The sequence below is a fragment of the Lotus japonicus genome, chromosome 4, assembly GCF_012489685.1.
Source record: "Lotus japonicus ecotype B-129 chromosome 4, LjGifu_v1.2".
In the NCBI taxonomy this organism is placed as follows: domain Eukaryota; kingdom Viridiplantae; phylum Streptophyta; class Magnoliopsida; order Fabales; family Fabaceae; genus Lotus; species Lotus japonicus.
This window is the reverse complement of record NC_080044.1, coordinates 34,021,106-34,034,633: the sequence shown is the minus strand read 5'-3', so window position 1 is coordinate 34,034,633 and position 13,528 is coordinate 34,021,106.

Sequence of the window (13,528 nt, the reverse complement as noted above, 5' to 3'; positions counted from 1 at the left end):
CCGAAAATTTCAATTAATAAAGAATAAAATTAATTTTAACAAGTTAAGTTAAGAAGAACCTTGACACTATTCCGATGTATCAAAAAAAGAGAACCTTGAGGAGGGACTAACGGTTGGGTGGGATGAAGGGTGGAGGGTTCAAGGTTCGAATCCTGAAAAAGTCTATTTTACTAACATTACTATCAACTATCATTTGCCTATAAAAAATAGAAGAACCTTGACTTTATTACAAAGGATTTTACAAACTTTACACTTCCTATTATAATGGAAGGTAAAAAACAAACACATAAATGTAAGAATGGTGTAAGGGGACCACTTTATCTACCATTCTAATTTTTTCTCATTTTTCTTGTTATTTTCTTACATTTTTTTTACACCGGAAAGATAAATTTTTTTTATCTCCTTACATTTCTTATCACACCATGTTTATATTATTATTTTTTCCTTCATATTTGATAAAAATGGAGTGTAAATGGTACGTGAACAAACCTTTATGGTTACATTGTGAAACTAAAGTGAGACTTTTTTTTAATTTGGAATGTTTATTCCCAAAGTGGAGCTATTTTTTTTTACTTACAGTGTAAATCGCCAATGACATTGGTCATATCACCTTTTTTTATTTTCATTTTCTCCACAATCGCCAATGGATACTCAATTTTTTATTTTTTTTTTCCTGACATTTTGCGACGAAAATTTAATCCATCACAAAATCCTAGTGAATAAAAGAAAATGAAATAGCGATAGAATGTGGAGAAATAAATCTTATGTTGTAAACTGTACTCTGTCACTAATTATTTGACGACAATTTCTCTCAATATTTCGTCGCTAAATATTATTTTTTTAACCAGGATTTTGTGACAACGAATTTCCGTCGCAATAAATATTGTCGCTAACTACTTTTCGACGGAAATCTTCTTTCTTCACATTCCTTCGCTACTTTTTTCGATTATCCACTAAGATTTTTTGGTAGATTAAGTTTCTTTAGCAAAAATTTCAAGAAAAAAAAATTATGAAAAAAAATGAGTATCGCCAATGGAAGCAGAGATTTTGGAGAAAAATAAATCAGAAAAGCGATATGCACTAAACTTGTAAAAAAAAAATTGTTCCATAATAAACCTCCAAATTGCACCATATAGGTAGAAAAGTCCTAGAGTGAAGATATGCAAATACCATAACCAAATCAAAGACATGTCAAGTGAATTGGGCCTCTACTTAGCAAAAAGACATGTCACGTGAATTGGGCCTCTGCTTCCACATGCAATACATCAAAGGTTTTCGTTTTTCTTGAACTGCAATCCATCAAAGGTTAAATATTAAGAAAGATGATGTTTTTTTTTTCGAAATTAAGAAAAGATGATTACATTATATAATATGTAAAATACCAGTTAGGCCTCTTCAAAATATCCGGATTTATAGATCAAATCCATAATCAAGCTCAAACCAAAATTTAAAAAGCCAAACTGCAAAAACTGGTTATACAGAGATCCGTTTCACATTTTGAATTTTATATTGGACATCCAATTTTTATAAATCGGTTCCAAATTTCGGATATCCACATCCAAAGAGTATTTCTTGTATGGGCACATACCCAACATGTCTCTCTTAGGCCCAACCAGTTATAAAATGATACATCATTAAAATCAAAAAACAAATATAACTTGTATTATGATCTTTTGGCATCGTCTATGCATTAATGGTCTGATCAACTAAAGCACACAAGAAAAATTCAACACGTGCTAAGTCCTTGCATCATCTCTACATTGAACGTTTGATCCCTCCAATCCTAGAAGTCAAAGCTCATAGTTTGGATTGTCCAAAGATCCAACGTCCCACTATAACAAGGATCCAAGTAGTCATCATCTTAGTGGTCATGATCTTAATGAAGTGATCTTCAGCTGATTCCATCTTTTCATCATCAATAATGGAGATGAGGTGTCAGCCTTTTCCCAGCCTATACCCCTCTTATTCAATTAGCTTGTTAATCAGGTTCGAGTTCTTGTTCTTTGCCGTTACATAGGTGCATGGTAGTAAGTATCGCACGATACACCGATACGATACGTTTTTGAGGTGTGGCAATACTAATCGCATGTGTGAATCAATTTCTCCCCTGAATCATACTTGAATCGTTTGTATCGCATCATGAATCTCGCTTGTATCATATCATGAATTGCTGAATCACGATTGCTCCCCTGGTTATTTTGAACTCTGAAATTTCTTAAGTTGTAAGATCGAAGCTAAGTTTAGTAAGTATTGCAGAACTTTGCAATTGTCATGTTATTGATGATTATGAAGGAGATGAACACTTGCACTTTGACATTTTTTGATTAAGGATATGAAGGATAATGAAGGATATGAAGTATATACTTTTCATTTAGGACTTGCTTTTGTGTGTGCTTGTAACGTACGATACATAAGACGACACGATTCACGAGTCAAAAGAGATGTCTTCTGATTCACGATACGATTCATGATTCAACTACCATGCATTGGCGTATTTATCCTTTAGGAATTACACCTGAATTCAGCTTCTTAGCCTCCTAAATTTTTCAACATTATTTATAACCAATTAATCATCCTTTTGTTTGATAGACATTAAATCAGCAACAAAAATGCTAGGATACTGTCTATTGAAGTGATCTTGAAAAATTCTTTCCATGTAAGCCTCATTTTGAAGTAAATTGGGTGGAAGTAATGAACAACAGTTTAAGGTTGTTCAGGACAATGGAACAATTATAGTTTATATAATTCCTTCTAGTTAGCTTCTCCACATTGGGTCGTGAATCAACCTACGTGTTTTATCGTGGATTTGTAATTTTCTCATGAGAAAGTAGTAAAGTAAGTGAATTTGAACCCTCTTGGTATTGGAAACATACAATCTACCCACTCAACATCTACCATTAAAAAACCACAAATAAAAGCAAGTGCAGAAAGAAGAGCAAGAGAACAACCATGGTGATCTATTGAAAGGAGCACCACTGTGGAGGATTGATGACCGGGATTTTGTCCAAGTTTTTAGGGTATTATCTTTGCTTCTTTTTAGTCTTTTTTCTTATCTCATGTAGTGTTTCATCCCTTTTCATGCATTTTTACATTTTCTTTTGCATTTGCATGTGTTTAGTAATTTTGTGGTTCTTTAGGGACCTTTTTCATATTTTAGAATAGTTTTGTGTCTTTAAGCATTTGTCTTTGGTCTAGGGTCTCTTGTGTCAATAAACCTTTTCTATTCTTGATATTTTTCTTGAGTTTTATGAGAATAAGCAGGTGAAAACTGAAGAAGAAGGAAAGTCAAGAGGTTTGGAGGTTTGAAGTTTGCATTGAAGTGAAGTTAAGTTAGAATTCTGAAAGTTTTTGGGCGAGCAATTAGCGCTAGAGCGCCCAGTACTAGCGCTCGAGCGCCCAGCACTCAGATGCAAGAATGCTGAAAAATCAAGCCATTGGCACTCGAGCGCCCAACACTAGCGTTCGAGCGCCCAACACACAAATACTTGTCAATGAATTGGCGCTCGAGCGCCCGGAACTAGCGCTTGAGCGCCCAGACACGTCATGAATGCTCTATAAATAGATGTATAGTGGTTTTGTTTTGTATCTTTGGCATCTTTGGTAATCTTTCCATACTTTGTAAAATTCAGAGGGTGAGGAGCATCTAGGAGAGTGTGAGAGGGCTTCCAAGCTTGTAATCCAGGTTCTTACCCAAGCTTGGCTAATCTCTTCTATTGCTTTGGTTTTCTTTGTAAGACTTTTCATATTTAAGTTATAATCTTAAGTTCTATTTCACATGTTCTTCTTCTATCCTTTAATCCTATTTTCTGAATTTCAATCGAAGCTTGAATGCATGCTTGCTTTATGCTTTTATATAATCATAACGAAAGTTTGTTATAGATTATGGAACTGATTTGGGATTACTCCTTCTATGCTTACTACTAGGAATAGAGGAATGGTTGGAGTTTGTTGGCCGGAACATTGTAAGCTTTAAGCTTCAAACACATGTTTAAGTAGTTGCTTAGATTCTTTTAGTTTGAATGAATTATCTATACGAGGCATCGATAGGTAGTTTCTTAGGCTATAGCATCAAGGAGGAACTCATGAGTTCATGTGCATAGGATGATGTACTTAAATTGACTAGTTGAGCAAGAACCCAAAACATCTTTCATTTCTAAATTGTATTTTCATTTTCCTTTATTATTGCTTCGACATATCTTTGTCACAATAAAAAATACCCTCAATCTTATTTTTACTTGCTTTCCAACTTTCAAACTCAAGGCTTAAGCTGAATTTATTCACTCACAATCCTTGTGGTTCGATATATTAAAACTGGGTAGATTTTGTGCACTTGCAAATTGACCAACAAGTTTTTACCGTTGCCGGGAATTGTTTGTAATTTTTTGTTTGAGTTGCGAGTTTGAAGTTTATCTTTTTCTTTGTTCTGGATAGCCTACCTAAGACTATAACTTAGGACTGCTTGGGAGACAACTCATGTCCTTTATTATTTTACGTTTTCTTTTGTGTAGTTTTTTTTTCAGGAAATAAAATCATATGCAGTGGTGCTCAAGAGGTGGCAATTAGCGCTCGAGCGCCGTGTTTCCCCGCAGGTGAAAGACCAGTGGAGAACACTTGGATGCACTTAAATCACTTGGAAGGAGGTTATTCTCTGACTCTAAGTTTAGTCCACGTATTTTTGCATATTTTTCTTTTACAGATTTTGTTTATCTTCTTGATCATGCATTGTTGTAGATAGAGTCTTTTATGTATTGGTCATTACTTTCTATACTTGATAGATTTGTTCCCTAGTTTTGTTCTCTCCCATGTTGCCCATTTTGAAAATGTTTTTGTGGATACTTTGTGCTGTTTTGGGGGGAGTGTTTGTATGTTTGGGAAAGAGAGGAGGAGACTTCGGTTTTCTAAGTGTTGTGTTGAGGATAAAGTTGATATGAGTCCACAAGGGTCAATCTTTGACCCTTTACTATAAATTTTCCTGGAGGATCCTAACTCACTTGCACTTCTTGGTTCTATATTGATTTCACTCTTTGCATGCTTAGGAAGACAGCTTATGGGACTAGTAGGTTTTCCTGGACTTCAGAGTTTTGTTACATATTTGTCCCTAGTTGACCCTTTTGAGCCCTTATGGATAATTATGTGGTACCTTTGCTTGTATGGGCTGGTTGATTGGTTAGATTCATTGGTGAGTTGTGGTCCTTAATTCTTAATGGAGCAAGATAAATAGAATTGCAATTGTCTCTTGATCCCCAAGTGTGTTGTGAAAAAGAGAAAAAGAATTGAAGAAGGAAAAAGGGAAAAAAATGAACTCCTTGTCAAGTTGGAGTTCCAAAAAAAAGAAAAATTCTGGAATAAAAAGTGGGGTTGAGAGACTTAATTTGCTAAGTGCTAATTCCTTTAAGCTCTGGTATTCATGAAGGACCACACTCAATTTTGTGCAGCGGCCTTAGTCTTATTTAGGGACCACCTACCTTGTGCTTTACCTAGCCAATATTACAACCCTTTTGAAGTCTCATTGAATAATGCATTGTCAACTTTAGTTGCTCTTGAGTGAATGATTCCCAGAACCTATGAATTGCTTGTGTGCTCAGTGCATTAAATGATTGTCACATGCTAGGATGTTAGTTCTAAATGCTTCTCATAGTGGACTCTAATTCTTCTTTGTCTGAGATTTGCTTGAAGTTGATTGTGGAATCTTTCTCTTGGAACTAACTCAATTTTGTTGAATCTTTAAGCTCTGGTATTCATGAAGGACCACACTCAATTTTGTGCAGCAACCTTATTCTTCTTTAGGGACCACCTACCTTATGCTTTACCTAGCCAATATTACAACAATTTTGAAGGCTCATTGAATAATGCATTGTCAACTTTAGTTGCTCTTGAGTGAATGATTCCCAGAACCTATGAACGGCTTGTGTGCTCAGTGCACTAAATGATTGTCTCATGCTAGGATGTTAGTTCTAAATGCTTCTCATAGTGGACTCTAATTCTTCTTTGTCTGAGAGTTGCATGAAGTTGATTATTGAATCTTTCTCTTGGAACTAACTGCATTTACATGATCCCCCGGTTTTCTGAAAGTGTATCCCTCTTTTGGCATGTGTGTTGAGAGCAATTCTTTGTGCTAGAGGGCAAGCTAATCTTAGTGATGCTCGAGGGTGAGCTATCGTTTAGTATAGTGGGGGGATGACCAGGATTTTTTTCCTAGTTTTTAGGGTATTTTCTTTGCTTCTTTTTAGTCTTTTTCCTTGTCTCATGTACTGTTTCATCCTTTTTCATGCATTTTTAAATTTTCTTTTGCATTTGCATGTGTTTAGTAATTTTGTGGTGCTTTAGGGACCTTTTCCATATTTTAGCATAGTTTTGTGTCTTTTAGCATTTTTCTTTGGTCTAGGGTCTCTTGTGTCAATAAACCTTTGCTATTCTTGATATTTTCCTTGAGCTTTGATGAGAATAAGCAGGTGAAAACTGAAGAAGGAAAGTCAAGAGGTTTGTAGGTTTGAAGTTTACATTGATCGAAGTGGAGTTAATTTGGAATTCTGAAGGTTTTTGGGCGAGCAATTAGCGCTCGAGCGCCCAGCAATAGCGCTCGAGCGCCCAAACACGTCAGAAAAGCTCTATAAATAGATGTTTAGTGGTTTTGTTTTGTATCTTTGGTAATATTTCCATACTTTGTAAAATTCAGAGGGAGAGGAGCATCTGTAAGACCATGATTTGGTTCTATTGTTCATCTCTATGTTTTGATGATAACAAGTATATATTTGGTGATGAACAATTTTGGTACCCTAACGTTTGTCGTTTATGTGTTTGACAAACAGGTTTTTATTCTGATTTAGAGTTGAATTCATCAGAAGTCAAAGATTCAACATTGACCAATAATCCGCTTTTGCACTCACTACGTTCTGATGAACGGTAGATTATTCCTTTAGAAGTTCTAAAGATGAAGCTCTAATATTGGGTTCTGAAGATCAATTGCTGAAGAATCTGAAGACCAGAAGTTCTGAGAGAATGGCCAAAGACTCTGAAGACTTGAAGATTTTGAAGACCCAAAGAAAGCTAGTTCTGAAGACCAAGTGTTTCTACTCTGAAGACCAGAAGGTCTGAGTGAACGGTCCAGATGCTGAACACTTGAAGTTCTAAAATCCAAGCAACCTCGTGACTCTGATTAGAAGCTTCACAAGTTCCAATGAGAAGCGCCTCTGATGATCAGAAGTCAAAAGCAAAAGGAAAGGGTCACTATCAAAAGTACAAGCGCAGTGTACTATTCTGACCGCTTACCTTATGAGGTTCAACCATAGCAGGTTTTGGAATTTCCAGAATTTTCCTCCAACAGATAAATTCTTTTAACGGAAACATCACTTAGACCTTGGAGTACATAAAGGCTGAAGAAATGAAGGAATGGCTAAAAAACTCATTGCAATCAAAATATACTCAAGCGAATACCTTAGCAATCATTTCTTCATTATTCTAAATCTGTTTACACCTTGCTTGTTTAGAAGCACTACTCTGTAAACCCAAACTTTGTTCAAAGTATTTGTAATTCCTTAAGGGACCAAGTTAGGTCAGAATCCTTGAGAAGACTAAGAATTGTGTGTTTTAGTTGTTGCTAGTTCTTAGGTGTGTTAGTCACGTAGCAAGTTGTGCTAGGGAACTGATTTGGGATTACCTCTTCTATGCTTACTACTAGGAATAGAGGAAAGGTTGGGGTTTCTTGGCCGGAACATTGTGAGCTTTAAGCTTCAAACAAATGTTTAAGTACACAAGGAATTGGGCTTATCTTTTGGTTTGAATGAATTATTTGTGCGAGACATCGATAGGTAGTTGCTTAGGCTGTAGCATCAAGGAGGAACTCATGAGTTCATGTGCATAGGATGATGTACTTAAATTCACTAGTTGAGCAAGAACTCAAAGCATCTTTCATTTCTAAATTGTATTTTCATTTTCCTTTATTACTACTTTGACATATCTTTGTCACAACGAAACAAACCCTCAATCTAATTTTTTACTTGCTTTCCAACTTTCAAACTCAAGGCTTAAGCTGAATTTATTCACTCACAATCTCTGTGGTTCGATATATTAAAACCGGGTAGATTCTGTGCACTTGCAGATTGACCAACAAGTTTTTGGCGCCGTTGTCGGGGCTTGTTTGTGATTTTCGGTTTGAGTTGTAAGTTTGAAGGTTATCTTTTTCTTTGTTTTGGATAGTCTACCTAAGACTATAACCTAGGGCTGCTTAGGAGACAATCCATGTCCTTTTCTATTTTACGTTTTCTTCTGTGTATTTTTTTTTCAGGAAATAAAAATAGATGCAGTGGTGCTCAGGCGGTCCTTTGGCGCTAACTGCCACCGCTCGAGCGCCACTGCATCTGTTTTTATTTCCAGAAAAACAAACTACACATAGGAAAACGTAAAATAGAAAAGGATATTGGTTGTCTCCCAAGCAGCCCCAAATTATAGTCTTAGGTAGACTACCCTAGAGCTTTTCTGGCTTGTCTGGGCGTTCGAGCGCCAATTCATTGAAAAGTATCTTTGTGTTAGGCGCTCGAGCGCTAGTGCTGGGCGCTCGAGCGCCATTTGCTTGATTTTTCAACATTCTTGCATCTGAGTGCTGGGCGCTCGAGCGCCAATTGCTCGCCCAAAAACCTTCAAAAGTCCAACTTAACTCCACTTCAATGCAAACTTCAAACCTCCAAACCTCTTGACTTTCCTTCTTGTTTAGTTTTCACCTGTTTATTCTCATCAAAGCTCAAGGAAAATATCAAGAATAGCAAAGGTTTATTGACCCAAGAGACCCTAGACCAAAGACAAATGCTAAAAGACACAAAACTATGCTAAAATATGAAAAAGGTCCCTAAAGAACCACAAAATTGCTAAACATATGTAAATGCAGTGGCTAAATATGAAAGAGGTCCCTAAACACATGCTAAACGAAAATACCCTTAAAACTAGGACAAAGTCCCGGTCATCAAGGATTCTGGAACGGCTTGGATATTTTCTAAAATGAGCATGCACATTACTTGGAAGAAGCACAACCACTTAAGTTGTCACAAAGCACGATCGTGGTGCTTGTTATCCATGGGCGTGCTAACATTTTCAACCGACTTATTTGAAAAACCTAAGACAGAAACTACAAATGGAGACTTGACACATTTAAGAATGTGAGTTCCGCGAGACAACATAGGAAGAAGCTTGAAGACAAGAAGAAATCCTATTATGGGTTCCTTAGTTAAAGATCAAGAGGTTCTTTGGTTGAGACTACACAAGACCGGTTCGTCATCTTCCGTTATTTTCGTGCTACTAGCAATAAATAAGGTTTTACTATTCTTCATGTTTGTAATGAGAAGCTAAGAAACACATTGTGAAGTCACGAAGTAATATATGGTATGAACTTGGTTTATAGCTTTTGTTTTTCTTGAATATAAACCTGGATCAACTCTTTGGTTCCAACAACAGAGGATGGCAAAGGGCTGGGGTAAGAATGCGGTGGTTCCGGTTGTAGGTGTCGACGGTACCTGCAGCAGACATTCCGACACTCAAGTCCGTGTTTGAGTGATGAGAGAATCCATGAGCTCTAGAAAAAATCAAGGTTAAATGCAAAGAATGAATAACAAGTTACGTAAATGGGATGGACCTTTATTTATAGAGTTTGAACCTGTGCTAAATTTCTCTACAAGTATATAGGAAGTTCTAAAGAGAAAGGTTCAGAGCGCATCGTTGGATTCGTGCCATCGTGATTTATTCATTGCATCTCGGCTAGTGCATAGCCCTTGGACACTAATTGGGGACAACTTTCCTTTACCAGGTGGAACAATCCCCTTTCATGGCACCTACTTAATAGCATGCCTTTTGAAATTTTGGGCCTAGTATCCGACCGGAATAGGAGCCTCCTAACTCGGTGTGTCGATGTCTTTTTAGTTAAAATTGTTATAGTACAAAGTATATGAGCTCGCAACTATAATAGGGCTTTACCTAATATAGACCCCTAAAAAGAGATCCAAATTTAGATCATGAGTTTGACCTATTACAGTAGGTTGCACCATGTTTTCCAAAAATAACCTGAAACATTTCCTATAGCCCCTTCCTTCCCCTTATCCTCCACCAAATCTCTATCAATCCTTCATGCTTCGTAAGCCCTAGAGCTTCTAGTAGCGGTAATGAAGGTTTTTGGGCCAGAGTTTTGATGCAGGGTGTTGAGCGACATTTTGGGAAAAAGGTTGCGAGGGAGGTGAGGTAGTAGTCGTGGGTGAGGTGTTATGGGGCTGGAGGCGGCTACTTCCTATGTCGACACCAGAAATGGAGGTAAAGGAGTGTGTATCTAATTTTAGTGGAGGAAAGGAAGGGTAAAGTTGGCTCATTCGTCGTAACCATCAACATTGTGTCATCATTGATCGATTTTCACTTCTCTTCACCTTTGTCATGGGTAGATATGAGCGGTGAGAGAGTTGGGAGACTCAACATGCCCCTTCTTTCCTTGCTGTCTTAGCCAAAAGCAACGCAAGCTCCATCACCGCCTTTATGTCTTTTACATCATGAACTCCCACATCCCCTACTTCAAATCGTTTCTAGAATATCTATGTTTGTCACAAAATTATTGTTGAGCAGCGGAGCTCTATCTCTATAGTGCCAATGTTTCTGGAAATGGGATGGTGTGGGTGAGGGTTGCGAGGTTGGAGTGATGGTGGTACTGGCTGCCTCCTTCCTCGATACCAAATGAAGGTGGAAATGTTGTCGAAAATGGCTATGGGTGTGGGGAGGGCTGCAAGGGAGGAGCAATGGCGGCTGCTGCAGCCTCCTTCCTCCAGTTTAAAATGGAGGTTAAAATGTTATGATGGTTGGTGTGAATGAGGATTAGGATTGTGTACTCGATAAAAGGAATAGGTCCAATATAGTTTTTTTTTTTAACTAACACCACATTAAGAGCGCATATAATACATTATAATTTTTAATAAATGATTGAAAGTCTAAAATTTCCAAAATATGATTCTACTAAATACACATTACATGCCAACAAGTATATATAAGAATTTCTATATATAAAAAAAAGTATAAGAACTCCAAAAACGTACTTGATTAGTTCACAACGACTATTAATTTAAATTTTTTTTGTTACATCGGAAATATAAGAACTCCAAAAACGTACTTGATTAGTTCACAACGACTATTAATTTAATAATCCAATAAATAATGGGATTTTTTTTGAAATTAAAATAAATAATGAGGATGGCTTGAGTCATTCTAATATTCTATATCACTCAAGAAGAAAACATAAGATTCTCAGCTTTCGTACGGATATTAAAACTATATATAGAAACGCGCAAGCATCAAAAGATGTAAACTAGGGTAGCTGCATTTTTAAAAAGACATATTCAACACAAGTCGAACAAGATTATTTATTTTTTATTAAAAAAAGAATTATTTACCATTATTAATGTCTTTTATTTTTTCAATAACTATCATTCCACGTTAGAGCACAGACAAATGGGCATATACTATTCATCTGTCTCCATTTATAAGTCACATTTATCAAGATTAAGGAAGTAGTTACTAACAATAAATTTAAAAGAATATTGGTTTTCCTAGATAATCTAGCTAAATTAAAAGATTTTTAAAATTATTTTATCTCTTTCATATTAAATATGTAGGTGAATATGGAAAAAAATTAATTAATGTTCCATAAAATTGGAAAAGAATTATATTTTGAGATAAAAAAGTTTGAGAAAATATGACTTATAATATGAGACAAAGTGAGTATTATGGGACAACACATTATTCTTTGGCACTAACCTATAAAAAAACGAATTAGAAAAGATGAAAATGTAAAGAAAAGAAAAGAAAAAGCTGTTACCTCATCATCATTTCTGAGATAAGAACAGCACTAAGATCCCACTAACTATATATAAAGAAATGTTAATGAAACGCATTCGGCATTCGTTGCCATATTTGATTTTTGACATGGAAATAGGATGCAGTTCTGACTCATCACCAGTACACTCCAAATCAAACTTTTTCACTTGAGCGTCTCTTTCTTATATATTTCCATATTGTGTATGAACGAAGTAGGAATGATTGGTAAAGACAAAGCACATATAAAAGCATTCATTATCATTGGGAGTTCGACAGAACTATAATCTTTGTTGGAAGCATTTTTATTACCTCAGTATTGAACTATAATAGGGAGTATCGATCATGTATTGATTTAAGGTTAAATATGTTTTGTCCCTCTCTAAAAAACTACTATGCCCTCTCTCCTCTATTTCACGCTTAACCTAGCCCACATGGGTAACCGTTGTGCCGCCACTGTGCACGGTGGCAACCTCCGTCGTCCTCTTATCTTTCGTCTCCTTTTGTCCTTTTTGAGACCTCTTTTGCTTTCAATAAAGTTGCGGGCTGCCCTTGCCGATCTCCCTTTTTGTCACCGCGGCGAAGCTTTGGATCGACCGATCTGGGTCATGCTCCATTCCTGTCGCTCCGCTCATTCCTCCGTCGGTGTCTTTTCTCTGCGCTTTGTGCCGTTCTCGTCCGTCGTTAGGGTTCCATAGATCAGAGTTCCAAATCTGTGCTCGAGACTTTGTTTGAGGGGTTTTTCTTGCAAGCTTGGTGGTGTGGCGACTAACATGGTGGTGGTGGCGCTCGTGTTCAGTGTTTCTGGGATTTGCGTTCAGAGGGAAAGAGATGTTGAAGAAGGTTCTAAAGAAAGTGGGGGAGAAGGATTTGGGTCCAAAGAGCCAAGGAATGGTTGCAGATATGCATTCCCAAAAGCAAGGTTGTGATGGGTCGTGCCAATGCTGGACGAAACTTTCAGTTTGGCAAACAAGCAGCGCCACCAACAACATTGACATGCGGGATATGAGCTCTTTGAGTTCTGATCCTCACTCAACCCAACATGATTTTCAAGACACAGATCATATCATGGTTTTTGAGTTGAAACGACTTCTCCAACTTGTGTCTGGGATAATCCTTTTCTCCAAGCAAACAATTTCAAGAATTCTCTCAGAACCGATACAGATGGACTCATTTCCTCTGGCGCAAGATTAGTGTTTTGTTGTTGATGTTGCTGGTGCTGCTGGTGAAAGCGTTTTACGCTTAAAACCTAAAGAAGTTGAACTCTGTGGACAATAACAACAATTTCTTATGCGGATGGATGAATAGATAGCCTTGCTGTTAATTTTTGCTATGTATAATTGAGATAAAAATAACATATTTATCTTAAAAGCCAAATTTTACTTTGGTTCAGTTAGGAAATACTGTCAGTGAAGATGGCGGTATATTGTTTGCTCCCACTTGCAGTTCCTCATCCTATCCCGGTGCTGGCGAGTCTCTCAGGTTCGTTTGGTGGTGCCTTGCTTCCCTCCTCTCCGGTCTTTTTGCTCGCGCAGTCGATTCTTATTCTCAAAAGGTTTTTGTTTGCCTCCAAGGTTCCTCTTCCTGTGTAGCATTGCGATTGGCCTACCCTCTATAAATAGAGAGGATTTTCTGGCTGTGTTGGTTGGTTTTCTTTTCCTGGAGATCTTTGATTGGTACGGTTGTGGGCCTAGAG